This window comes from Nansenia antarctica, assembly GCF_963989245.1.
Source record: "Nansenia antarctica genome assembly, chromosome: 6".
NCBI lineage: Eukaryota > Metazoa > Chordata > Actinopteri > Argentiniformes > Microstomatidae > Nansenia > Nansenia antarctica.
The window spans coordinates 39,998,790-40,024,521 of NC_137676.1; the positions used below are offsets into that span (position 1 = coordinate 39,998,790).

The 25,732-nt window shown below is 48.4% G+C and overlaps 1 protein-coding gene across 1 annotated transcript in view; it reads right to left on the minus strand.

Moving 5' to 3' along the window:
• The window catches only part of magi3a (membrane associated guanylate kinase, WW and PDZ domain containing 3a), a gene marked incomplete at its 5' end in the record, with an annotated part of 142,019 nt that overhangs the window by 68,634 nt on the left and 47,653 nt on the right, over positions 1-25,732 (minus strand).

A 25,732-nucleotide genomic window follows, 5' to 3' on the forward strand; every position in this document is an offset into this window, starting at 1 on the left:
GACCACCAGCAGCCTGCTTTGATCATACAAACATACAGGAAACAGTATGGGAGGGGGAACACTGTAAATGGGATTATGGCCATGAGATTAATACAGCACAGTTCAGCCAGGCGTTGGACATTGCTCTGAAACTTCAAGCAGTTTGCCATACATTCTGGGGAGGGGGGGAGGGATCATCACACACACTGTAGGGCAAGAAAAAACAAGTATTACCGGTATAAACACTCCTTTTTGACTTAACTTGAGACAAACAGGATAAATACGATCGCGGAAGCCCTCCATGTGGCCAGTGATTCAGTTAAAAAATAATGTATTTTCTAATGTCAAAGCAAAGCTTTTAATAGCTCAAGTGATCATCATCATCCTAAGCAATAGACCCCAGATGGTACTGTTCTCCCTTCACTGCCTGGCATCCACAAATACCCAAACGGCTTATAATGACGGAACACCCGTACAGTTTGTGACTGGCCCTCTGTGTCACTCTGTCATTCAGCTGGCGAGCACGTCTGAAACGTCACGTACGATACGCTCTTGATTACAGTACAGTCTGCCTGGAAACCGGTCCTATCGAAGGCTCTCTGTGTGATGGGAGCACTCAGCAACTCATATTGAGGAGAATGTGGTTCTGGTGACTCACTCTCCTCTCATCTACCTGGTAGGGGGGCCTGAAGAGAAGCAACAAACAGGTCTGATGTCATGCGGAGCCCGAGACGTAGACGGGATGCATGTGGTTAGGTAAATCGAGGACGTCGGAGGTGACGTTTGAGGACCAAACCCGTTGTTGTTTCCAATTTCATGTGTCGCCTTTGATCGAGACCCTTGAAAATAGTTCAAACGCAGAAAGGCAGCTGTGCCTCACGATGGACTGTATGTGTGTGAGTGTGTGTGTGTGTGTGTGTGTGTGTGTGTGAGAGAGAAGAGTGTCCATGCATATGTGAGTGTACGTCCTGTGCGTGTGCGTGCGTGTTTTTCTGAGAGGACAGGACATTCTGAGGTGAAGGAACAGTCACAGCAGCCTTCAGGTCATACTGTCCGCTCTGAATGAGATTAGATCATCATTATACTCTCCTCAAACCCTCACTTTGCAACATAGACCCCCTCCTCTATGGTCAACATCGAAAGGACACAGGTTCACTGTGGAATTTCAAAAGGTATCGATCCGGAGGTCTAGTACTCTTCCATAAATAGTCTTCAGAATGACCAGTCGTATGGGAGTTGTCTGACTTAAATCATGACCCATGAGTATGGCTGTCCTCTGATGCTGGGCTGCGTGGGGGAGGAGTGACGATGGAGGATATTCCTCCAACCCTAGAACCCTGGAACCAAGGAACCCTAGAACCCTGGAACCAAGGAACCCTAGAACCTTGAAACCAAGGACCCCTGGCCTGAAACTGAGACAGAACAGCCAGCGGACCCCCAAGGAGCACGGCCGTGCCTCCACACAGGGTTACAGTCGATGTCAGAAACAGGAACCAACAGCAGTAACGACACAGGCATGTTGGTAGCAGCAGCACAGACCATAATGAGCAGAGGCATCTGTTGCTTAGTGCTGGGACATTCCCCCCCCCCCCCCCTAATCGCCCACCAGCCCAGCTCAGGGACAGGATGGCATTAATCTGGGGTGAAAGGAGACTACGCATGGGAAGAGAGCCAGCGAGTGAGGACAAGGGCAAAGAGACCAGGATGTCTCTCTCTCTCTCTCTCTCTCTCTCTCTCTCTCTCTCTCTCTCTCTCTCTCTCTCTCTCTCTCTCTCTCTCTCTCTCTCTCTCTCTCTCTCTCTCTCTCTCTCTCTCTCTCTCTCTTTTACATCCTCCAGCTTCAGGCTGCTATGCTGAAATCATGCATGGGAGAACGCCTGAGAGGACATGCATGAAGAGACCAGGATATGGAGGTCTTTTCTGTCTCTGTCACTCTCTCTGTCTGTCTCTCTGTCTCTCTCTTTTCCAATTCTCCCAATATCTCCACCTCTCCTCTCATCACAGAGCATCAGACAGTTCCCCTGGATTTCCCAATCGATAATTCATGCCTCTTGCATCTAACCTCCCTGTGTAGCATTGGGGCCAGATGAAACAGCCTTATGAAACAGGAGTAAGAATGGAGGAGAAAAGAGGAGTGTACTGTCTGGGCTGGTCTTTTGTGTTTTCACACCTCAGTGTAATCTGGAGACAGATGCTCCCCATTGCACTCTGGTTCATCAAAGGCCTGCCAGGATGCTATCAGGGATTTGAAGCCCCATCTCTCCACTGACACCTCGCCTCGTGTGGCCCACACACTCACTGAGATGTGAGAGAGAGAGGAGGGGAGATCAAAACAGAGCAGAACAATCTCCTCTCCCATCTTCATTATCTTTTACATAAGTCCTTTTTACATCCTGTGTACCGTGGCGAGGAAAGAGAGAGAGAGAGAGAGAGAGAGAGAGAGAGAGAGAGAGAGAGAGAGAGAGAGAGAGAGAGAGAGAGAGAGAGAGAGAGAGAGAGACCAGGGACTCGTAATGTCTGACTGGAGATGGATACTTGGATACTTCCTACAGGTTTAAGCACATCCATTTGGAGCTGACATTAAATATGAATTACATGAATGTGGAAAAGAATCCAGTTATTGAAGAAATGTTGTAGGATCAAAAGAGCAAAAAGCCAACTTCGACAACCTCAGTCCGTCTCGGTTCAAACACATTCAAACAGACATCTGACATTCAATATGACTGAATGTGTCAAAGAATCCAGTTATTTAAGAAATGTCAGAGCACCGAAAGAGTGAAAAGCCAACTTCTCCACATCCATAGTCCGTTAAACCTGTCCTTACAGCTCTGCCATATCACAGACAACACACACACAAGGGTTAGGAAAGCACTCACAGACCTGAGATCGGTCCTACAGCATGTTCTCTTCAAATACAACCGTGGGGTATTCGAATGACTCTGAAGTCCTGACTTAACCCAAACCAGTGCATTGGTTTTGCATGGTATTGATCTAAAGCAACGATGACACTGAAAGCAGTAGCGTCAAACAAAGGATGTCCCTTGACATCACTCTGGGGTAGTAGGGTAAGGTATGAGGGGTCGGAGGTTGTAGTGTTAAACATCGGTTGTTCTGCCTCAGGCTGTAATAGTTTCCCAGCTCGATATATATTAGGATTTTCGCAGGGAAAGGAAAAGTGCACTGTGCTCTTAGCCTCAATAACTTGGGCTGTCAATGACAATACCCCCACCAATGCATCAGGCAGACCCCTGGAGAGGGACAAACACAGAGAGAACTCGTAAAACCACTGATTCACCATGGTAACCCAGACAGGAAGCTCCACTGACTGTAACCGACCCTGGTGATACCAGCATGTGTCAGAAAGGGGTGTGTGTGCGTAGGGGCATAATCTAATGGTGACGATATTAAAAACCCATCTAACAATACTCCGAGGCATGATATTTCATATGTAGAACATTTCATTGCCACGAGACAATCTGTTTACAGTATCACAAGTCGTTTAGAGCGTGTGTCGTCCAGCCCTACAGTAGCAGTACCAGTAGCAGTACCAGTAGCAGTACCAGAACCAGAACCAGTAGCAGTACCAGTGGCAGTGGTAGTAGCAGTAACAGTAGCAGTACCAGTAGCAGTACCAGTACCAGTACCAGTACCAGTAGCAGTAGCAGTACCAGTAGCAGTAGCAGTAGCAGTACCAGTGGCAGTGGTAGTAGCAGTACCAGTAGCAGTACCAGTGGTAGTAGCAGTAACAGTAGCAGTACCAGTAGCAGTACCAGTAGCAGTAGCAGTAGCAGTACCAGTGGCAGTGGTAGTAGCAGTAACAGTAGCAGTACCAGTAGCAGTAGCAGTACCAGTGGCAGTGGTAGTAGCAGTACCAGTAGCAGTACCAGTGGCAGTAGCAGTAGCAGTACCAGTAGCAGTACCAGTGGCAGTGGTAGTAGCAGTACCAGTAGCAGTACCAGTGGTAGTACCAGTAGCAGTACCAGTAGCAGGGCACGTGCAGGTACAGTATGGGTGTTATCGGTGAAGGACGAGGCACTGTGGGGGGATGCCTGAGCCACAGGAGCTGCAGCTCTGGCCTGGATGTGCGTCTTCTCTTGCTGGGCTGACCTCGCACCTGCCTGGACGCGGGTCCTAAAACGCCAGCTCACAGCCTCAACTCAGGGCCTCAGCTCACAGCCTCAACTCAGGATCTCATCTCAGGCCTCAGCACTCCGCCTCATCGTTTGAGGGAGAACAGAGTCTCCTGTAGGCTGGTACATATATAAGTGGCTGGGGGGATGTGTGTAGGAGAGATAGTCCACATGGGGATAAATATGAACAATATTTGATTGGTTTGTGTTGTGTCCATGACTGTGCACCTGTGTGCATCTGTATTGTATGTTTGTGTCATCGTGTGTGTGTGTGCGTGTGTGTGTGTGTGTGTGTGTGTGTGAGTGTGTGTGTGAGGTGAAGGAACAGTCACAGCAGCCTACAGCTCATTGTTGGAGTGAGAACAGAGGCTGGTGTAAACACCCAGCTGGGAATGTGTGTGGGAGAGATTGGACACGTGGGTAAATGTACAATACCGTTTTTGCGAGGGATGATCATGAAGAGTTTACAGCGCCTGTGTATGTGCGTGTGTGTGTGTGTGTGTGAGTGTATGTGTATGTGTGGGGGATACTGTACGGAGCGAGTTGTGTCATTGCATGTGTGCCTGTATGTGTGTGTGTGTGTGTGTGTGTGCGTGCCAGAGATAGAGAGCGAACTGCATGTGTGCCTGCGTGTGTGTGTGTGTGTGTGTGTGTGCGCGTGTGTGTGTGTAGGAGCATGGTACACAATAACCTCTCCTCCTCTCCATGCTGTAAGCTGCCTGGTGCATTTATCAATCCATCCATCCACTCACTCCACTAACACACCAGCGCGTCCACCTCCAGGAGGTCAGTGCCTCTGCCTCTGCTGGGACCACTCTCCTACATTACAGCCATCCATCATGTGTAGACCGCGGGAGAACCACAGCACCAGGGCTCCCAGCGTGGGCCATGGCACCACGCAGCACAGGGCAGGGCACGCTCCTATCAGAGAAATGAGCGGGCTGGCTGGCGCTGACTGGGCCTCAATCATCAGTACCACTGAGGGGTGGAGCCCTGTGTCCAGCCTGCATCAGTCATATGATGGGAGAGTGTGTGGGTGTGTGTGTATGTGTGTGGGGGCGGGGGGGGTGCTTTAAGAGAGATGGAGGGGTGGGGGAGAGGGGGAGGGGGAGAGGCAGGGTAGTGGGGCTTGCAGACTTTGCTGAGCGAGTGGACACTGACATTTAGCCCCGTGATTTATCGGTTTTCCCTTCGAAAGGCACACAATCGGGCGGTTCGATGAGCTGGGAGACACGGGCGTGGAGGAGAGGAGAGAGGGAAGATAGGAAGGAGAGAGAGACGGCAGGCTGATCAGTCATTCACCGGATGAGAGACCGGCTTTACTGACGGGGACAGAAGTTAGGAGGGGAGGAGAAGAGGAGACGGAAGAGAACTTACGGAATGATGCCACAACGTTGTCGGAGCGCAGCACCGAATCAAATCTCTCGTTCTGCGCTCTCCCTTAACAGATGTTAGCGGTTTAATAAACACTTTCACATGAATGGTGACGGATGAGTCCGGAGAAGTGAATCGAGGCATCGAGAGGAACATCTGCATGTTCCGCTGTTGTTTTTGGAGGAGGGAGAACATTCGCTCATGTGTGACCACCAGCCAAGAGCCTGTCTCCCAACACAGCCAAGTGTACACATCACAGGAGCGCTGACAGATGAAGGCATGTGTTTGGCTCGGGGCATGGAGACCAGCACAGCAAAATCTCCACTATGGTCTAGAATCCATTTGAACAGAAGATTTGGGGGCTTTGTAGTGCACTGCGATTGGGACTTCAATTATACTATTATCACTATACTGTGCACTCCAAGTATTTTTGAAATAGGAAACATTTTGTCTTCTTTTAGCTCTATACTCCAACAGTTGAACTAAAACAATACTACAAGGTTACAGTTGAGATTCTCAGCTTTAATTCAATGTTTCCTATTTCCGATTGGTTTTACCATTTAGAAATTACAACCCTTTTTATACCTAGTCCCCCTATTTCAGGGCACCAAAAGTATTGTAAAATTGGCTTCACAGGTGTTTGGGGTTAGTCAGGTGTGTTCCGTCACATCATTTGTGAAGGCATAAGAGAGCTGTCTACAATTGATTCTAGGCTTTGGAGTCTGCTATTGGTGCCTGCCAAGATAAGGAAGATTGAAGGGGCTGAAATGTCAGGAAAATCAATCAGAAACATAGCCAAAATGTTAGACTCAGCGGTTTGTAACATCATTAAAAACAGAAGAGAAAGCACTGGTGAGCTCAGCAATCTCAAATGGGCTGGTAGGCCAAGGAAGGCACAGAGGATGACAGAAGAATCCTCACCACAAGTACCATTCCTGTATAATTAGCCTAAAACGCCTATCCAATGTATACCCAAAGTAAATTGAAAGCTGCTCTTGAACTATCTGGAGTAAATGCAATGTTCCTGCTGTTGTGATTGTATCTTGAGATGGATTATTTGGCTCGACGCGCAAGAATCATAGCTTTGAGAGGATGTAACACATGACTACCTACGTAAACACATAGGAACAGAGGATTGAAAAAATCTGGTGTAGTGCTGAGGCACAAATGTGTACATTTCAAGCCTGCAAACTGCGACACTTTAAATGAATGTGCAATAACACTATGTGCAATATGACAACCCTAGTCGTTTTATCTGTACAGTATAGTATAGTGGATACATAGCCTTTATTTATGTAAACCAGCTCCTTTCCCTTCTTGTTTTTCCCCCCTTTTTTTTTCTTTCCTAGCACCAGGGGAGCCCCCCCTCCCAAATGTCGTTGTTTGGTACCTGTACTATAGCAATGACAATAAAGACCATTCATTCGAACAGAGGAAGTATACAGGGCAAGACAATTAGCATAGCGCTAGGGCTCGCCGACGGGTTAAGGAAAGAAATAACAACTGTCCCACAGATCAGGAACACTGTTCAAGAGGCCGGTATGAATGTGTCACACCATCCACAGAATATGTCACCAACCAGACTACAGAGGCTTCACTGGAAGGTATAATCCACTACAGTAGTTAACCTCAAAAAGGATGGTTAGGTTACAGTTTGCTGTAAAAAGCCTGCAGCGGTCTGGAAAATGGTCTTGAGGTCAGATAAGAAGAGAATATCATCATGTACCAGAGACAAAAGGATCTGCCCAAGGCTAACGTGTTGTAACACTGATCACGCTACTGCTGCTGACAGCAGTATTCTGAACAGCACAGAAACATATTGTCTGCTGGAGAACAAGCAAATGCCTCCAAATTAATTGGACGGCGCTGCATGATGGAGCAACATAATGACCACAAACAGACTGCCACAGTAACTAGGGAATTGTTCAGGGCCAAAAAGCAGAACGTTCTTGACTGGCCAATCTTTAGTTTTGAAATCCAATTCAACGTGCATTTGATTTCCTGGGTGATTACATTTCAGGCCAAAACGACCTCAACACAAACAAACAACTGAAGATGGCTGCAGTACACGCCTGGCAGAGCATCGCCAGAGAAGATACCCAGTGTCTGGCGGGGTCAGTACGTTCGCAGACTTCAGGCAGGTATGGCATGCAAAGGATTGTCTGCCAAAATACTAAACATGAGTGCTTTATCATTACATGATATCACTTTTAGAGTGTGTATAAGTGCCTATCGTCTCCTCAACCCCTTTTGAGGAGCAGACACTGGGCTTTTCAGCTAATGTACAGTATACGTACCAGTGCATGTCTAACGAAGGCTGAGTGAAGCGGAGGCTAGGTTGAATGAGATGAGTCATCGGAGTGTGAATGGGCAGGGGACCGGTTGAATGCCGATGATTCAGTGTGAGCAGACAAGGGACTGGTGCTAAGCTGGACAGGCTGTCTTTGATAAAACAGCGGAGCAGCCCACTCCCCTCGGCTTGGCCCTGAACCCTTGTTGTTAGTATGATGTCATAGATGGCTTGGAGGATCGCTCGGCGATCCGGGGGGTCAGGGTTGGGACGGTGATTAACTCCATGTGTGGCGGTGGTGGTCACGGCTTTGGGGAGCGGTGAGTCACACGCACGTGCATGGGACATACACACCCAGCTGCATGGGGTAGGACTGCACCATGGGAGGGGGGGGGGAGTGGCCTTCATCACTCTCTCTTCCACACATACACGCGCACACACACACACAGAGGAACACACAGAAACACACACACACACACAGCTGCATGGGGTAGGACGCCCCCATAGGAATGCACAGTGGGGGGGCAGCATCCATCATAAGCATGGAATGCAAATCTGGGCCAAAGCAGCCAGCCACAGAGTGGGTCAGATAAAGTCCTATTCAACAAACACACACACACACACACACACACACACACACACACGCTCAGTCGCATACACACACACACAAACACATTCCCCGGTTCCTAATCAGGCCTGACCACAGAAAGGGCCACTCAAGCTGATGTCTGATGAGTATTACACACTGCATGTTGTGATGAGACGGATATTATCCCACCCCTCTCCCAGCTTATGTCAGTAACAGAATTGGTATTCTTTCTCGGAAGCTTCTGATGAGTGTGCGCCTGCCTGCTGTTCATCTCTCAGCTAATAGCACACTCATCACAAGGGGATATGAGGGAGTTGTTTGAACTGGAGTGACACCGGGTATACATACTGTAGGGTCTGGGTTCATACGAGTATGAAAGGATGAGAGAGGGAGAGGGATGGAGAGAGATAGAGAGTGTGTGTATTGTATAATGTGTGTGTGTGTGTGTGTGTGTGTGTGCGCGTGTGTACCCGTCTGTGTGTATGTGTGTGTTTGTGTGTGTGTGTCTGTGTGCACGTGTCTGTGCGCGTGTGAGTACATCCCCAATGGTGCTGCGAGAGAGCCTCTTTGTCAAGCAAGCCACATAGACGGCGGTCTGCCAGGGATACAAGATTCGAGAGCGGGTGCGCGTTTGTGCCGGAGAGAGGGAGAGAGAGAGGAGAGAGAGAGAGAGAGAGAGAGAGAGAGAGAGAGAGAGAGAGAGAGAGAGAGAGAGAGAGAGAGAGAAGCTGGCCCCCTTTTGTGTTCTGCTCACACTCTCCTGAAGGTTCCCGGTTGACAGCTGAAAGCCTTACCATGTCATCGCCAGGCAGAGTGCCTCGCTCTGCTATACAGCCGCTCCAGCGCCCTCTCTCCTATTAATATGGAAAGATAAGACGTTACAGTGGAGGAGGGCTATGTCACAGTGTTCTGGGCGTGCTGAGAGAGAGGCTTGTCCTGGACGGTGCCATACAGGCCGATGTGGCCTTGTCTCGTCTTGTCGTCCAAGGTGAAGTGTCGTGGGAGTGACTGCCAACGGCCCCCTGGGATAGATTTGTTTTTCTTGCGATGACTGATGGATAGACGATTCACTTACGTAGACAAATGGAGTCATTGTAAGTCGCTTTGGATCAAGGCGTCTGCTAAATGACTGAAGTGTAAAATGTGTAAATGCGTACCTGCATAACTCAACGAGACAACCAGTGGAACAACAGTATCCACTTATGTGAGTCAGAGCTGCTCTTGACAGTGACATGCTAGTCAACTGCATTAGGACTTTGGGGCCGTGGGGTAACGGTGAGAGGAACAATGTCACCCTTTTGAGGACAACTCCACGTTTGAGCTGTTATGCCTGTTATGAAGATCAGCCTTCGTTGACCTAAACAGGTGTGAAGCTCTTACTGTATGACAATATTGAACAGTAGGGCCACGCTTAAAGAAAAATAACAATTCCATAATGGAACTGGATGGAAGGGATGGTATGAATGATGATATGGTATCAGTGGATGCCATGAACTGTATACTACAATGGCATTGGCTCTAACAAGGAGCATTGCACTCACTGACATTTCAGCACACAACAGTGTGTGTGCATAGTGTATATACCAGGGGTCTCCAACCTTTTTTCATCCGAGAGCTACTTTGAAAAAATGTTATCTTATTACTTACATTCATTCACATAACGTATCAAAACACTCTGAAATTCTTCACTAGCATGCTCTGTTTCAAATGTCAATGTGTAAGCTCACTATAGTAGTAGCAGTATATTCTGTATCCATATATCAATGTATCACATCACCTCCATTCACATATCAAAAGCTTATAATTGTATGGTCCACATGTGTGTAATAAGTGCATTCACCTTTTCTAGTTTTTTCAGTCAGAAAACATTAGTATTTTTTTCTTCTTTTGTCTCTTTCAAAAAAATGTGTGCATGTGTGTAATAATGCATTCACTCATTCCTACACTTGAGATGAATGTCACTGCATGGAGTCTACAAGAGTTGTGTATGCTGGAGTGTATCCACTTAGGTTCACTCTTATAGAGTCATTTAGATGCTCATCTGTCAGTCTTGTTCAGAAGTAGTAGGCCTAGTAGTATTTCATTACATTCATATCAGAAAAATCTGATTCTCAAAGGTATGTAGAGCCAAATACAACAAATACTTTCAGGGCTGCTTGGTGAATATTCTTATAGTTTTCTGGGTCTACCAGGCTCCAGAAATGTTGTGAATGTTGTTGCGATTGTAGCTGGACATTATTCTGGAGCTTTATAACCTCCATCTCCATTTCTCCAGGCTTGACACTGAACAGTTCAGCTATCTGCTCTCAGTGTTTCCCCTAAGTTTGCTGCCTTGGGGAGGGGGTGGCATGGACTGTGGCATAATGTGGTCTTGACTACCTGTCCACTTTCTCACCTGGTTCTTGCTCTCTCTCTTTGGTGTGCCGACACCATCCTGCTCTCTCTCCTTCTCTATCCTCCTCTTTTGCTGTCAACCAAAAGGCAAACATAACAACCAGAGTATTTATAATTTAATAAGAGGTATACATTGATCCATATCAATTCATAACATAATTCGAATTGAATATTGGGTTGCTGAAAAATAAATTGTATATCCATCTATAGAAAACAGACATTTCCAATGAGTGAGGGTTGTGCCAATGCTTCAATCCACTGTCCATGTACTGTAAATATACCATTATGGTATTACCATGAAGCCCAATTCTAGCAGAATAAGAAAGATTGTTTATCTACTTTAAGTAAAATAATAAAGTGCCTCCAGTTAGCTCTTTAGCTGGCAAGTGTGCAGCAGACTAGCTCATCTCATCACCTCTGAGCTAGCTAGCTAGCTAGTTCTTTGACACCATGGAACTATAATCAGACACTAGTCACAATAATAACAACCTTTCTCTGTCAGAACACTCAGCAAGTATATTTGCTAACGTTTTCAACTTGCTTACTTTCATCTGCTGACATCTCATCCTGCAAAAACTCATCTCGCGCGCACACTTGCAAAACATTTTTTTTATTCTCCAGCGCTGGGACAGTGACGTGACGACGTCTTGACAGACGGTAGCAATTTGATTGACAGCTGATATACTTTTTTTGTGTTGGAGGGGGTGGGACATTAGTAAGGGATTGAAATTGGAAAAGGTTTCCAGGGTGATTTTTTTGGGGGAAGGCTGCATCTTTTTTACAGGTAGCTCGCGAGCGACGTGTTGGAGACCCGTGTTTTAAAGGGACCTTCATGGTAAATAGCGCTATTTTTAGAGCTTGCCCTACGGGCGACTCGCGTGGTCTCTGCGGGCGACCAGGTGCCCGCGGGCGACCAGGTGCCCGCGGGCACCGTGTTGGCTACCCCTGGTATATACGGTATATGTGTGTGTGTGTGTGTGTGTGTGTGTGTGTGTGTGTGTGCTCTAGGATCTGATGTTCATCCTCCAGTCTTTCCTGGTATTGTTGAAACACGACAGAGGAGGATGAAAGGCCTACTCAGGTGAGGAGAATCCATTAGCCTTAATGACACCAACCTGCCTCCTAAATTACTGGAGCACATATCCCAGGGAGGAGGAATGGCAGGCGTTAGGAAGACAACAATGCATTTAATTAAGTGTGAGGAGTGATACTGTGCTGAAATTCACAGCGCTCTACAAAATAATCCTCTTTTCCCTGGAAATATTTTAGAGCAGGATTAGCACTGACTGGAAGAGAGCTCGAGGACCGGGCTCAGTCGGAGAGAAAGAGAGAGTGGGGGGGGTGGTGGAGGGAGAGAGAGAGTGGCCTGCACATGTCAAGTCAAGTCAAACCAGGCTTTATTTAAAGTGTCTTCATACAATAGTTGCCACAGGAGCAGTCATCATTCAGTGAAACAGTGATTATGAAAACGATATCAGTCGTTCTCTGGCGTCAAACGAGACAGAAGCCCACCTTGGGGGACGTCTGTGCCATCGCCTGTGTTCTTGTGTGTATTTGCGACTTCCCAGTGTGACTAAAGGGCCTGTCAGGAAGCAGGTGTTTGGGAGGGGGAGGGATTCGGGGGGGGGGGGGGGGGGTTCATTATGGCGACTGAGGCCTCGAACACACTGAGGGAGACAGTCATGTCTCTAGCAGCACAACCCCTGATTTTCAATTAAAATAGCCGATTAATACCAATCATCACACAGGTGGTGGCTCCTGATTAGCTCGGCTAGAGAAGCGCGTACGACGGCATCTGCTCCTCTCACGCTTCGCGGCGCCCTCGCCTGCCTCTGCGTTCGTACACGGGGAGCAGGGGAGACGGGCCGGCGGGGGAGGGAGGAGGGGGGAGGGGGGGGAGGGAGGGGAGGAGGAAGGCTGTCCCAGAATGCATCTGGTTCTGTTAAGATGCAGGGAGGGAGCACCTCGTTAGTTGGTGGAAGACAGGTGAACTTTCACCCCCCCCCCCCCCCCGCTACACAGGAACACAGAATCCATTAGGCACACAATGCCAGGAACTGAGCGTTTTCCCATATGGTTAACAGATTATTATTATTATTGCTATTTGCAACCGTGCAACTGTTACGCTAAGACAGTGATCAAACGATAAACGACAACCACAACTGTCGCCTTTTTTTGGGAGAAAAAATTAGGAGAATTGTTTATGACAATTGAGATAAAAAGGAAGAAGAGAAAGGGAGGAACCAGCGCTTTCAGAGAGGAGACCAGGGATACTTCTGAGGGGATTAAGGATCTGTCTGTGAGTTGTTGGACAGATGGCTGTATCAGTGTTGCTGCTGCTGCTGTTTCTGTTTCTCAGTGTCTCAGTCCCAAGTTTGTGTGTGCGTGTCTGTGTGTCTTGGACAGCAGCTTCATGTCAACTGACCCCACACACACATCAGCCACAGGCCAGGGGAGGCGTCTGGACGGTGGGTGGGGGGGAGGGGGGTCAATGAAGGACAAGGGAAGCACCAAACATAGAATCAGCATCTTATTAAGTGCTGTGACTGACCACTGACCAATCACACAGAAAGACTCAGGCTTGGAGCTCTGGCAAGGTACCAGAGTTGGAGGGTTCTATTGGCGCCGGTGTGAACTAGAAGGACTCATCATTGGATCAGCCAGAGGTTACCTGCCCATTTGGACCAGGGGACCACCCACCTACGCCAGGCCAGAGGAGGAGGAGGGTAGCAGGGGGGGGGGGGGGGGTCCTGCCACATCCCTCCTGGGGAACACCATGGATGGAGCATCTGCACGGACGCAAGGCCTGACCTCCCCCTGATATTCCACCGATGAATCCCCCCATAGCCGACATGCAGGCAAGGCAACCATCAGTATTTTCTTCCAAGCCGTTGAACTTGGACGGGCAAAGGTGACGGAGAACATTAATGGGAAAATCAACTCCACCGTCAGGGAGGGGAAGCTGAGAGTGAGACGCTAATTCAGAGAAATGAATACATTTTCAATAACCAATTACAGGCAGCGAAGGAAATGCCATTACGCTACAGGCAAACATTAATTCACAACGCCCGGGTGTTGAGAACTCCATTGACGTGCAAAAAAGGAAATTATTCTAATCTTCACTCTCACTAGTATTTAACTCGGATCTGATTGAGGTCTTCGTTTAGGTTTTCGGATCACAGGCAAATACAAATACACGGAGGACCAGGAGGAACTATACCTTGTAACTGTGAGGAGGTAAACAAGGCAGTTGTCTGGTGGTAAATTAAGAGGCCTGGGAGAACTGACGCTCCCGGTTTTTAACGGCGGTTTTATTCACTGGCACACGGGCTGACAGCTTAACGGCTTCTCTTCCCAACCTCTGCTCCTCCGAGGACCGGACCCACACGGGGGATATTATAGGAATAATAAAACGAGTACAGAGGAGCTGTCTCTCGCTAATAACCACCCACCACTAAATGCCTCAGTACCAAGCGCTCCTATTAATAACAGCAGGGATGGGGCAGCGGAACAGAGGGGGGGGGGGGGGGGGGGGCTGGGAGATATGAAACATCCTCACGTATAACTGACCTGACGTCACACACAGCATGACGCACACACACACACGCGTTACGCAAGTACACACACTTGCACGCGCACGCACATGCACACACACACACATGCGGCCAGGCTCACAGGTCCAGATACCCATCTCAAGTAGTATAATTAGTTCAGAAAGCCTGGGGAAATCCTTTGGAGAAATTATCTACAAAGGAGTGAAACCCTGTTTGAAATGAGTGACCCCTCGCAACACACGATGTAAGCTATAATAGTCCTACTTGGTCGGGAAAGACAACGCACATAACACCAAGCAGCCCTTCTACTTCTTGGAACATCCAATACAAGTGTGAGCGCATTCTCCCTTCGCTCCACCCAGGTCAATCCAAGCCAATGGATGATCTAAAATTCCGCAGACCTCCAAACGAGGCGTGAGCAACAACGTGATTTGGAGTTATGAACAGACCAGACTATAACTAAACTCAGAGACCCTGCCACAGTGGAAACAAGGATACAGTGCTGTCTAGTTCCAAGACGGTGGTGCAGTGTTGCTGATGATGAAAGCAATGTTAGAGAGGCATAGAAACTCTTCAAAATAAAAATTATTTTGAAAGAAACACTGATTTTTGAAAAAAACACTGCACTTCTCTCATTCATACAATGTATGGAGCCAACCTTGTCGCGTGCGTGTTAGACACCTGGGACATCGTTTTATTTGTTTTACTGGGTCAGAAGAAGCCGAGCAGACAGCTCTTTCTTCCTGAGACACCCTTAAATTGATAAAGGGCAGGGGAGGTAGAGAACATAAACAAAATGGCTGCTTTTTAAAAAAGCGGGCAGAATGGCAGGGGGGGGTAAACATTCACAACAAGAGGCGACAATATCTCTGCTACTAACAGTGGCTGTGGGCTAAAAGACTAATAAATCTGGCCATGATTGATGCTAGTCATACCAGTCCTCCACGAGTGCCTGTGGCACAATCATTTTGAGGGAGAGTGTGAAATGAACACAACGGTAGGATTTATGATTCGGGAACACTGTTATGGAAAAATGCACAAAAAAAAAAAAAGGTTCAGGAGACGGGGAAAGAAATAAACTAAAAAAACAATAATTGAATTCCCAACAGCATTACTGTTGGAACAGCTGCCGATATTGGATGCTGTAGGGGTCTCTTTGAATGAAAATAATAAGGAAGATGAATGAACAAGGGGAGATTTCGGGGAAGGCATCAAAGATCTGCATGTCTTCTTCAGTGCCATGACATCACCATGTGTCAGATGAAGCAACGGAACGCTGCATATTCAAATCAACATCCAACTGCCTTCCGCGGTGTTCGGCTCTCGCTTGGCATCTTTCGTCCGCCTACGTACCGCGGTATAAATATTTGATGCGGCGCACACACAGAGCAAGAAGTTCACTTACACTGCAAAGGAGTGCAGTGACTGCACAGAGAGAGAGAGAGAGAGAGAGAGAGAGAGAGAGAGAGAGAGAGAGAGAGAGAAAGAGAGATGGAATTAGTGAGACGGAAGAAGAAGAAGGAATGGAGGGAGACTCGCATCTGTCAAAGTGAGAAAACGAAAAAAAAACGACTGTCGCGTGTAATTGACAAAAGATACAGATCCCTTGACAGGAGCCTGGAGAAAGAAACAACCCACCGGTAGACAGCGAGGGTTAGCAAGCATCCAAATGGGCTTGGCCGTCTTGTTTTCAGCCAGGCTCCGTCGGGGCCCTCTGAGCGGTACAGAGGCATGATAAGTGGGGGAGGTGGTGAATGGCGGGACATGGGGAGATGGAGGGAGAGAGATAGGCCATCAGAGCAGAGCAGAGCATCAATCTTTCTGGAGCCTTTCTAGGACGGGCAGGGTGGTGCCCGATGCCTAACCAGGCAGTGACTTGTATACCCCCCTCTGGCCTCTCTCCACTCTGCTAGAAGGAGTCTGTGTCTGTGTCTGTGTCGCTGACTGATAACGGCCCTCTGGGTAGGGCCCGATGTTTTTCCTGGCCATGTGACATGGAGAGGCCACATACCTGTGTAGTAACACTGTAGTAACTGTAGTAGTACTCTACTCTCATGGAGCCCCATGAGTCTGGTGAGAGAGGCTGTAATTGTAATGACAACAAGATGGTATTGACACGTGTAATAACACACTACTACATACTACTACATAGGCTTAGTGACTTGTGACAGTCAAGTACTGTATTTTGACCCACTGCTTGATAACCCCCAACTACGGTAGATTAACACTTCAAATACAATGACTATCAATATCAGATACAAGCCCACTGTCCTTCATAGTCAGGAGTACTCTTCATACTTAGGAATGTAGACAAATTAGCAGATTGTCAGCCTTTCTATGATTTCACAATTTGACTGTATGATTGATGTTGGAGTGCCCACTTCACCACTATGGAGTGTCTGTGGCAGTGGCGTACTTGAAGGCAATCAGCCTAGCTAGAGTAGCTCAGCCTCATGGGAAAAGATATGTTCTGTTCTGCCTGTATGTGTGTCTGTTCGGCCCCTCTTCTCATCCCTCTCCTCCCCAGGCTGAGAGCTCCTCTCTGGAGCTGCCCCCTCCCATCCTGTCCCCCTCCTCCCCAGACTGAGAGCTCCTCTCTGGGGCTGGCCTTAGTTCCTGACCCCAGCCAGTGGTAGTGACAGGAGAAGGCCAAACTGCAGCATGACCGCCTGACAGGGCCTGGACAGGTCACAGACCACAGATCAGATTACCCTGCTCTCCTCTGTTCTCCCCAGACCACTGGGTATGTACAAAATGGTGCTGTGAACTGCCTGTTGCTGGGAGATTTCACTTTGTCCTCCTCCCAGAAACAGCCGAGAGGTGTTTACAGGTTAGGCATGTCCTCTACCACTCTGGGCAGCCATGCCTCAGCATGAGTCACAGGAACTGTTCCAGGAACTGCTAGGGAGCGTGAAAGCCTTTTCACAGCCACACCGCAGCATACAGAGTTGAGGTAAACTACTGAGAAAAAGCATTTTGGTGGATTTTAAGGAGAAGTGCCTGCCAAGTAACAAAGAGAGCTGCTGAAACCATCAGAAGGAAGCCAAAATGAACTATGCTTTCACACTAGCTGAAAGAACAACAACAAATGGCCAGATTCAATTAATTCATGTTCCCCTAAGCCTGGTCACGTATTTAAGAGCTATACGGGAAGAGAAAACTCAATGTGTGCCCCCTGACAGACACAGAGGAACGCTGGGTGAGTGGAGTGTTTCTAAAAGGCTGAATGAAAACTGTTTCCAGAAGGCTGGGTGTCGTACGTATTAGTTCAACATATAGAACTAATGAGTTCATTGAGAAGGCCACATGAGATAACATCCTTTGAGTTATTCCCTTTATTATGTCACAATGCAACTGTTTTATAAGACACTTTTCCATTAACTTTTTCTATTTCTATACAGCATAGCAGTTTAGCACCCAAGGCTGCACTCAATAGCACTCATTAGCTGAATATGGCCTTGCATTATTTGCTTACCTGAGGAGAGAGCAGTGTTGAGGTGATGAATGAAGGAGAAATCAGTCCACATGAAAGAGAAGAGAAAACATTTTTAGACATTGTTAAACATCCAAAAACGAATCATTTTTCAACAGTGTACTGTGAATCACATTACACAAGTGTAAGAGGCTTCAGTTCCTGACATTAAAGCACAAGCCAATAAGGCAATAGGCATATCAAGATTAAAAAAAAAGTGACAATAGTACAGGACATATGTGACAAATAAGACAGGATACAATTAGCAGTATCCAGACAATTTGGCACTAGGCATAATACCCCAAAAAGAAGTGTCAATAGTACAGGTAATAAGTAAGATAGATAGTTCAAGTAGTAAGTAGGGCCCAAGCTAGAGTACTCTTCCTGCAACGAATAGTGGACTGCTGATTCACATGCTTAGTATTCAAATGTATTGATTGTAAGTCGCTTTGGAATAAGGCGTCTGCTAAATGCCAAAAATGTAAATGTAAGTAGTAAGTGGCTGTAAGTTTAAGGTTAAGGTAGTCCGTATGCATGGCAATTTAAATTGAGCGAAATAGGATACAACGTCAAAACCAAGTCAACGACTCCTACCCACACCTGAAAACAGATGGGCTAAAACCCCGGAAGACAGTGAATAATCTCAAACCCCAGCAGTCTTTACACCTGAAGAGGTCTGAAACACAGTGGAGGAATACAGTTTTATAGTGACCCAATTCAGGATGCGTTATCCTCATCATCATCCTCCTCCTCCTCCTCCTCCTCCAGGATTCTGATATTCACACCAGCAACATGCACCTCACGCCTAACGCTGTCAGAATAACAACATCAAATCAGCATCTAATAACCAGAGTGGCTATTAATACTGTTACCTGATTGGCTGTCCTGGCTGAAGAGTGAGAAACTCCTACAGGTCACAAGTCTGTAGAGTTTTAAAGAGAAGGAGTCTGATTCTGCATGCTCCAAGGCCACACAGAGGGCACCATTCCTCCGTTGGCTAAGACTGTTTGTGTTTGCATGTCTGTGTGAAAGCGATGTCATACTGTAAGTCCGAACTAGGCGAAATGCCACGCTACTGCACAGTTAAACTGTATACTGTAACAGTTATACTGTTCTGTTCACTGGCCAGCCACTCACCTTTTATTAGCCCCAGGGTTCATGGTTCATGTGTGGCTGTGTCTACTTCTGGGTAAACAAGAGGATGTTTTCTTTTTCCTTTGGCTTTCACAACAGTCTTCAATCTCAGATGTGATAACACTACTTTGGCCGGAGGACACCCAAGCAGCACAGAGCATATAAAACAGAGGGTAATAAGATTGTCCACAGTTTAATGCCATTCTATTTGCCCCAGGAGAGTGACAGCCACAGCTGCCTCGCTGTGAGTCGGATACGTTCTAGAAGCTAGCTGAAGAGAAAACATCCCTGAGCTTCACCCAAGGCTATGCTGAGCACGACTGGCTTTTGACTCCATGAGTTGACTGGTGAACAGTACAGACAGGGGGACGGGGAGGCGGGACACAGACTAATGTAGACAGGCGTAAACACGGAGTATGAATCATATTATCTCTGGAAAAACAAGGCCTATTCATATTCATTACCAGTAATTGGGAAGCTGTCTGGCCTGGGCATTTTACATTACATTGTGTTGAAATGTACAGGTAATTAAGGTGGCACAGCCTACTGTATGTATTCCTAACTGAGGTGCCGTTGCCTAGTGTCGCCGACAGTGACGTCGTTAGGCCTGCATCACCGTCAATTTAGCGCATCACCGTCGATTTAGCGCAAGCCCCCCCACTCCTCAACCAAGAACTCTGCTAACACCCCGACCAATCCTAACCCCCCGTCGACGAAACGTGGGCTGAGCTAAGCCCCAATGTATCGAGACCCAAAAAACGCCTCTGGTCGCTGGGGTGAAATTGAATCCAGTCTCAACAGTAGCTCTCTGAACAGACAGTCCAACTGCGACTACAAGCACGTAGAGAGGCTAACATAACACGCTGTGCGGTGCCGTGTGGGGGTGGCGTCTGAGAGTTAATTAAGGCTGTAGCTCAACGTGGTGATAATTATTCCACAGGGAGAAGAACGGCCTTCTGTTCATGACGCGGCGAGCTAGCAACAATCACGGAGGAAGGACAGATAACACGACCTCCATTTGTTAGCCGTGGACATCAACACATCAGTACAACTATTCAACACAATGGAATTACACAGCCCAGCTGAGCCAGCCGCCGTGCTTCCCCTTCCTCCATGTCTAATCACCCTCAGAGTGTCCCTCAGCAACTCCATGACAATCTCCCGGGGGGAGTGGGGGGTCCACGTCTCTGACCTTTGACCCCAGAGATGAGGGGACCTACTATCTGCCTGACTGGAAGTCCCTTCTTACTACTGGATTCATGCCTCTTTCCCAGGGACGTTTACAGTACTAAGACGACCCCCCCTTCCTCCCACATCCTCAGAACGAACCCGGCCAGGTTATCGCCGCGTTTTCATCATCCGGTATGAAACGCGGCCTGCCAGTGGCGGCGCAGCACGGTGACTCTAGTGCACTTGAGTTGTAGTGTTTACTCCTGAGGGGCCCTGCAGCTGCAGGCAGCCTTAGGCAGCCTGGGGGTGACGAGGAGAAGAAAGAGAGGCAGAGGGTTCCACGCAGGGAACTTTCCTTGAAGGTGATGAAGATGACGGTTCGGCGCAATCACTCATCCCGGAGGCAGACATGACACGCTCCACTCCCGCCTTTCATTACTTTCGGTGCGACTGACTGGGGAGATGTTTTTAGGCAGGTGTTCTCTGCAGACGCCTCGCAAAGCCCCTCGCTCCCTCATACATCTGCTAGCCGTCCCTCCAACTCATTAATTTTGCTCATCCCCAGGTGTCTCTGGTGGAGCGGTGTGATTAAACTAAAATGAACCACGAGGAATAAATAGAATCTAAAGTCTCTCAGAGGAGACGGAGGGGGAAAGAGCAGGAGGAGAGGAGGAGGAGAGGAGAGGAGAGGAGAGGAGAGAAGGGGGGTTGAAAGAAGGAGGAGATTGATCTTTTTTGATCTAATGGCGTTGAGACGATTTGTCTTCGCAGATACAAAGGCGGTAGTAAATTGTCATAACCGGCAGATGGGATGTTGTTTACATTATCATCCATCAGCGTGAAAGCCCTCTATTCTTGGCAGGCACATTATACATTTTTAACTAGATTCCATCATTAATTCCGATTCATTCATCCCTGATTCCTTAAGTAAACAACACCGAGACATGACAACACAATCATTTCCTTATCTGATTTAGCTGATTAGTGGAACCACGAGCGGCCCAGCTCGTCCCCCTCTGATCGGATCGGGAAGGGAAAGAAAGGAAGGGAATGGAACGGATCGGAAGGGAAAGAGCGCTTATGTCCCGCAACTGCCCTTCAGTCTCCAGGGACCTACCTCTGTTGAGGCCTCGCTCTCCCCAATAACTCACTGTATTGAAAAGATGTCTGTAGCTTGGTGTCAGGCAGGCGGTTTGTGTGTGCGTGTGCGTGTGTGTGTGTGTGTGTGTGTGTGTGTGTGTCTGAAAACCTTGTCTGTAGTGTTTGGTGTCAGGCAGACTGTTTGTGTGCGTGTGTGTGTGTGTGTGTGTGCATGCATATGCATGTGTGTGTGTGTGTGTGTGTGTGTGTGAGTATTGCATTGGCCTTTTGAAGTGAGCTTGATGGATGTGGTATCTGGCTTTCCCATCTGTCCTATTGGCTTGTGTTGTGGTTTATGCATGAACCCACAGCACACACAAAGCCTGTCTTATGTACAAGGTGAGATGACGCTGGAAGCGGTGCTCACAGTGAGTCAATAGCCCTGTTCGGACTCAGAGAGGGGGGGGGGGGGTGTTACAGTTGTGAGGCCAGTGGTCTCAGAGGCTGAGCAGTGGAAATTCCATTGATGTGAGGATCAGAGGCAGTCTAAGAGGCGCGTCTCACAGATCACAAAGCTGCCCCAATTCATCCCAAGGTCTCTGGCTGCTAATTACATTCTTACATCAGCGGTTCACATCAATACAGTCACATGACGCCTAGGTCCAGCAATCTAGTCACATTACGCCTAGGTCCAGCAGTCTAGTCACGTTATGCCTAGGTCCAGCAGTCTAGTCACACTGTCAACACCATTGTACTCTAACAAGGCTACAGTAGGACCAGTCACCTTGGCTTAGTTAAGCCTCGCTACGGAGACACTGGGGGGATCTAGAGGGGAGAAGAAAATGACACAGACACGGTACACTATCTGGGTCTTTAAGAACCTCTCCCTGGTCCCCATTACAACCCTGGATGGATGGATGGACGGATGGATCCATCCATCGCTCTCTCTCTCTCTCTCTCTCTCTCTCTCTCTCCCATAGACTGGCCAATCAGAATCAGTATTCAGCTTGTCCTCCTCCACTTCCCCTCAACTTTTCCATCGTGTCCCTAGACTGTTTCCTGACCCTCCAGGTCCTCCACCACTAACCATAGCCATCTGGGCTTGTTATCTCTCTACCGCATGGACGTGCTACGGGCAACGGACACGGATGATGGGGACGGGGACGGGAGCGGAGGTGGGGAGTCAGCGCCACCGGCGCTAGTTACAGGAACTCAGAGAGAGATGGGGGATGGAAAAAGAGCCACCTGTTTACTCTAACAGTGGGGGCTCATCCAGAACTAACGACCCCCCACCCTGTACAGGATAAGAGCCTCCTCTTCTGGATACGGCCAGGCAATCACACGGAGCACGGTCCTTCACTGGAGCTCTCCACGGGTCAGGCAACGGAGCTCACTGACACCCAGCAGACTCTCTCTGAGCGTTAAAAACCTCCCCTGTACTGTACACCTGCGGTGTAACAGCACGTTCATACAATGTTGCTACTAGGGTAATTACACTTATGACACAGGTATAGCAGGCAAATTAATATGAAGTGTGACCATATGTGTTGTGTTGACTCATAGCGTCACAGCTGGGAAGTGCATGCACTGCATAATTATGCATTGGCTCAGTCTTGATTCGCGGCGGTATTGTACCGTGCGTGGGCATGAGGGACCTACTCATATCGGATGTGTGTCATCATCCCTTCATGTGTTCTGGGTATTTGTGTCATGGTTCCGCTGACTGACAACAGAGGCTTTCAGCATCCCTGGCGATTTCCCAGCTGTGCTGCGCGCAGACATTTCAGGTGGCAAGGTTTCATCATCCCCAGGGGGCTGATGGGATGTCTGACCTATGACCTGATCTGTCAGGCTGTCCTCATAAACAGAATCCTGAGGGTGTGAGGTATGCGGTCCTCTGTGGCCTCGCCGGCAGGAGGTGGAGCCACGTGACCACATGACCATGTAACCTAGCAGCAGGAAAGACCTGATTCACAACATTCTGGAACACTCCCAAGTATTCCAAATATTTCAGCCCGAAAAGGATGTCCATATGCTCACACTGCTTCGAGGCAAGAGAGCTGTGTTGTTTCACACTGCGGATGTCTGGCCTTTGATAGGGAGTTATTAGTGAGTCGAAGAATCAGAACAAATCAAAATAACAGTCTCCAGCAGGAGATGCTCACTTGCCGGCCCGGCAGACCTGGCAACCCAGGCAACCCAACCAATTTGCATACCTGGGAAACCCAACCGCTTTGCATACCTGGCAACACAACCGCTTCGCATACCTGGCAACACAACCGCTTCCCATGTTCTACCATTCCGCTAGGCTAGCTCACACCCAGGCAGCGATAAATCACACACGATAACTACTCAGAGCTCACAGTCCTTTTATGCTCCCTCATAAATACTGGCATGTATTTCCGATGTACTCAACGTGCGGCCGCTCGCTAGCCGTTTTCTACTAATGGCGACATTCCAGAAGACACCTAGAGGGCGATAACTCCTTCACCTTGGTGGCTGTGGCTTACTGCTGACCTCAGCCTGCTCTGTTAACTAACCACCACTAACGAGACCATGATTGATAGCAGCCATTACGTGCACACCATTAATCACAGCATGTACAGTAGACAGCAGCAGCAGCAGCACCCCCTGAGTCAATAACGTCAGCGGAGTAGGGATACCGTAGGAGAGTGTGTGAGTAGCTCCTGTACTCCCTGGAATAGACATGCCAGCTAAATGGGTGTGTATGTATGGATAAGTGGGCTTCAGAACAAAGTATTCAAACAACAAGTATGTCCAATTTGTGCTACTGCCGTCCAGGTGATGTGTAGGCAGGCAGTGAACGGAAAACATAAAACACGGTCCTCCGTGCGCACGCAACCTACGCAAACACACAGCACATTCATCACGTAGGAGAGAAAATCCAGTTGGACATTCACCACCTGTCTGGTATGATCTGACGCAGAGAGGGAGAGAGAGAGAGAGAGGGAGAGAGAGAAAGAGAGAGAGCGGGAGACAGAGAGAGAGAGAGCGGGAGACAGAGAAAGAGAGAGAGCGGGAGACAGAGAGAGAGAGAGCGGGAGACAGAGAGAGAGAGAGACAGAGAGAACGTATTTTATTCTCTGCTATGCCTGCCTGCGCGCCCGCCCGCCTGCCTGCCTGCCTGTCTGCCGTGGGCTGCAGAAGCAAGGTTGACATTCAGTATTTTTCAGAGGGGTGGTGCTGCCTCAGTAATGCAGTAATATTTCACCCAGTGGAGCCTGTGTGTGTGTGTGTGTGTGTGTGTGTGTGCGTGCGTGTGCGTGCGTGTGTGCGCGTGCGTGCGCGCGTAGACTGTAGAGCCTTCCACAGCCTAAGGGGACCACTGCTGCTCCCTGACTCCCTCCGCCACCACCGCTCTACTCAGACAGTGAGAAGGGTGTGTGTGCAACTGGAACCGGCGTGGTCTAATTATACTGTGAGAAATAGCAAAACATCTTTATTTAATGCAAGGGACTGAAAGAAAAAATCAACCCCGGCTTTAATATTCAACGCATATTGAACTGATACAACATTCATTTTCTGCCAGTTTAGTTTCTTCTTCAAAGAGACTGAGCTTTTTCTGTAGTCAGGTATAATGCAGTCAGTCACTGGAGCATTTTTACTGACCGCCTGGTTTATCATCCAGGGGAAATGACTGCCGTGCACGCTAGGCGTATAGACTTATTTATATGAGGCTAGCTCTAGTCTGTTCTCTGTTCTTGTATAATGGGTTGAAGGGTCAAGTGTGTCTGGGGGGCGGCTGGGGTGGGTTCCAGAGAGGAGGTGGTCATGGTCTGAATCCCTGAGATGGACAGAGACATGTTTGCGAGCCACAGGGGGGGGAGGGGGCTGGTGCCCTTGACCCCTCCGCTCCACCGAAGCCACAGGAGATGGAGCAGCCTGTCAATGTTCTCTCTCTGTCACGGAGCCAACGGATTATTTTCAGCGCCCTTTAACCCAGGGGGTTGTATCTCGAATACAAAACTAAACCGTTTTTCTTTCATAGTGAGCCATAAAGAAAGCTAATGAATCAAAGGGTAGTCGGACCCAGGACAAAACGATAGACCCTCCGTCCGCTAGGCTAACACAGTAAGCCGTCCTGAACCAACACTTGTTAGCCTGTACGGATCTATCGAATCTAACACAATATCCTCTATTATACTCCCCAATCTAGAACAAGTACAGCGGTGCTGTGGTGTGTGTGCCTGGCTGCTGCCCCTGCCAGCCACTGGGCACCGGGTGGGTAGCGAGGCTGAGGGAGTTGAGCCCAGTTAACTACGGTGCCACAGGGGGATACAGCGAGCGAGACACTGGCCTTGTTATTTATTAATCCATTTTGCTAATTAAATTCCGGGGGATTTGGGAAGCCGGCTGCATTATCAACAACTAGAACTAATTAGCGTCAAGACATTATTTAATTACAGAAAACGTTTGGAATTATACACACCATTACACTGTCTCTTCTCTTTCTCTCTTTCCCCCACCACCCCCAGTCCCCCACCCCCACCCCCCGCGTCAGTGTGTTTCCGTGTTGGGGGTGAGAGGAGGAGGAGGAGGAGGAGG